The sequence below is a fragment of the Cryptotermes secundus genome, unplaced genomic scaffold, assembly GCF_002891405.2.
Source record: "Cryptotermes secundus unplaced genomic scaffold, Csec_1.0 scaffold6188, whole genome shotgun sequence".
Lineage (NCBI taxonomy): Eukaryota > Metazoa > Arthropoda > Insecta > Blattodea > Kalotermitidae > Cryptotermes > Cryptotermes secundus.
Window position 1 is genome coordinate 6080 of NW_019734014.1, and position 3493 is coordinate 9572.

General features: G+C 37.3%; 1 long non-coding RNA gene across 4 annotated transcripts in view; it reads left to right on the forward strand.

The window, feature by feature from the left end:
- Positions 1–631: 631 nt before the first annotated feature.
- The window catches only part of LOC117282627, a 4466-nt gene continuing 1604 nt past the window's right edge, over positions 632–3493 (forward strand). Inside the window, exon 1 of one of the 4 annotated variants that reach the window (XR_004513440.1) lies at positions 632–1073. This is a non-coding gene — a long non-coding RNA (uncharacterized LOC117282627). The other 3 variants (XR_004513443.1, XR_004513444.1, XR_004513441.1) reach the window with 3 other exon arrangements.

Sequence of the window (3493 nt, forward strand, 5' to 3'; positions counted from 1 at the left end):
TTTCTTAAGATATATTTGATTATTTGATTATGTTTGGCCTGGAATTTCAACTTCTTCCGTGGAGGAGTCTCTGATGGATCTTCTACGCCCTCAAACATTTTTGCTAACTTGACACTAGCTTTCTAGCGAAGATTGAACGGATTAAAAATACACTGTCACCAACCACCTCTCCTTTGGTTTAGAACCTCAAGTGTTGCCAATATTCACGAAATGCAACATAACGAAAGAAACTATAACACTGTCATTTTCCACGGATTACAGAAATTTTATGATAATATTTAACCGATGAAATATAATTCGCAATGGACTTAAATAAAATAAACGGAGAATTATCCACTCCGGGTAAACAATAAACGGAGGAACAAAATTTGGGTGAAAAAAACAGATGAATCCGGGGAAAACAGAGTATCTGGGAAGCATATGGAGAAGTGAAAATACTTACCACTCTGGCACTCAACCTCCCATCATCCTACAGTCCGTAGCCAGTCGATATACCGACTGAGCTATCCCGGCCTATAAATAGGTGAAGCCTGTATTCGTACACATTTGGTAGTAAAAAACATACACTCGATATGAATAAGAGCTGTAGATATTCATAAAGTTAATTACTGTAAGCGTTATGAAAATAAATTTAGAGTGCGTGGGTAAGCTATTTCAATCCTAAATAACATGACTTTCAATTTCATTTCTTCAGGGATCTGACATGGTACACCGAAGAAATTTTCTTATAAGGTTACCGTTTTGGTGCGCTGTGTTCGATCAAAAAGCAGACTAATTACTTAACCCTGATAGGTCGGATCTTTGCAGCTACATGACAATTCAGGGCAACAATATACAACTGCGCGATTGTTTACTCACAATTTAAATTGTCATGGTCCCATTGGTCCTCTCTCAGGATCCAATAGAAGACGACCTTTGTGTTTGCGACTACATGTTTCAGGGTCAAAAGACGTTACCCACATTCGGACGTTTACTGTGAGTCTGAAAAATTCGTTTTACGCACCATTTCCTACTATAATCAGATTCCCGTGAAGTGAGTTTCTATCAAAACGAGCAGCATGCTGAAGAATCAGGTATGTAGTTGTTTCTAAATAAATTATATTCTTTGATGAAATTAACTTGTCTTAGGAGTGTAGTATTTTCAAAATTTTTATCTACTATTTTTCGCATTTGAAATAAACTAAAGACATAGTCATAGACCTTCATGGTAGAGAAAAGTAAATGTAATGCCTTTGTGATAAATCACGATATGTACATCGGTCTATAGAATAATAAGTCAAAGGTGGGAACTTAACGTGGTATATGGCAGACCACCGAAACATATACAAGTATAGTACTCGTAGAATAATGTTGGCAGCAAACAAACCTTACTTTATAGCTGTCGCAACAACAAATTCATGGACAACAGGAAGTGTTTCTGAGCCCAAAATATTTTTGATGGTAGCAGATATATAAATAAAATATTTCGGAATCCATTCAGATCACATTTAATCAAAGTGATTTATGAAACTTATTCTTGTTGTTCACATGCTCAGTAGTGGAGAAATGAGTTTTATAGCTAAACATGGCTGACGCTGAGAGTGTTGATTGCAAGTACGCTGTAGGAAATATGGAAAATTTTAAGGAAAATGTTAATTCACCACGCTTGTGCTGTCTAAAATTAAAAGACGAATTGCAGAGGGTTGTTAGTGAATTGAAATCGGCGGTGGAAATAGTGAAAATTGTAGAAGATCAAATACAATTATCCCTTAATGTAGACAATATTAATTATACACTTGTTAAACAGATAAATTCAGTGACTAACGCAAGTAGTGATGCATCTCCTTCATCAAACTGGAAAATTGTTTCTCAGTATAAAAGGCATTAAAAAAATTGACACCGTTTCACATCAACAATTTAAGTTTCCAACGGTGGTAAATTCTTGTGCAATTTTAGAATACCTAAAAGAAGAAAACTTAGCACCTTATTATCATAATATCAATCGAAAACCAAAGGTTAAACAATTACAGACACTGGCTCGTGTTGTAAAACCTTTCGTTTATTTTTTTTTTGATCGACACACTTCCACTTTTACATCCAGTAATATCATCTGGTATATGCACTAGCGTGCACGTGCACATACGAAATATCAACTTACCACCACACTACCTGGAACCGTACTGGGACAGCCATGTGGTTAGATTGTACGACATGCATATATAAGTATTACCAATATATACAACAGAAACAACATGCGTATATTAGTATTACCAACATTCCCCCATAATCATAGCATGTAAATTAAATAACTCTAATTAATAATAATAACCAAAATATTATGGTACAATCACACGGGCACATAAATTCAATTTATACAATCAAAAGGTTTCATGCCCAATGCATCTAGCAAATATTCATGCTTCACCTTAGGTAAACGCTTCGTCATTATATCGGCCTTCATAATTTCTGTAGGCACATCTTCCAGATCAATCAATCCATTCTGTACTACCTCTCTTACATAATGATATCGTACATCGATGTGTTTACTTCTGGAATGAAATACTGGATTTGAGGCTAACTTGATACAACTTTGATTGTCAACATTCATCAAAATTGGAGAGTCATCATTTAATAGTTCCATGAACATTTTTCTGAGAAAAACACCCTCCTTACAAGCCTCACTTAGAGCAATATATTCAGACTCAGTAGTAGAAAGTGCAACACTTTTCTGCTTCTTTGCCTCCCAAGAAATAGGTCCATTTGATAATTCAAAAATGTTTCCCGAGTAAGACTTCCTATCTTCTCCATTAGAATAATCTGAGTCAGAGTACCCAACAATGGATTTTCCTGTCTTAGAATACATCAAACACGGGTCCAGTAGATATCTCCAATGAAGCGGCAGGGGTTCGACCCCTGGTCCGTTCAGGTCGAGATGGACCCCCTTCCAGCATGTTCCGCACAAGAGCGAGACGAAATTCTCTGTGACAACAGGATGTAACTGTTCAGATCCAGGAGATGGAAAAATAGTTTATTTGTCCATTTCCAGGTTCGACGACAGATGCTATAACTTTTTGCCACAGTTTGCCCACAGCTCCACCTGAATAATTATTCACACTCCTCTTGCCATGCTGGTGTGGTGGTCCCCAGGTTGCCGACCAAGATGATGGTTCTTCGTCGAAATCAATTTCTGATTCACTTTCCTCAACGCCACTCTCAGAATTGTCTTTACAACAATCTGATTCGGAGTCATTTATGAGCTGAAATATGTCCCAGTCTTCCAAACGAGACCACGCAATGGTTGGTTGCTTTACAACTTCGCAGAATGCTAACCTTGAGTGTTCTGATCGTGCTGATGCGGTGGGCTGTTATAGGGACGCTAACCTTGAGAGTTCTTATACAGTAGCCTACCAGGTCAGAACAGAACACTCGTTGTGTATCTATAAGCGTTAATATAAACAATCAGGGTTCTTATAAACGGATACGCGCCCACATCTCTGCATACCGAAAGAACGTA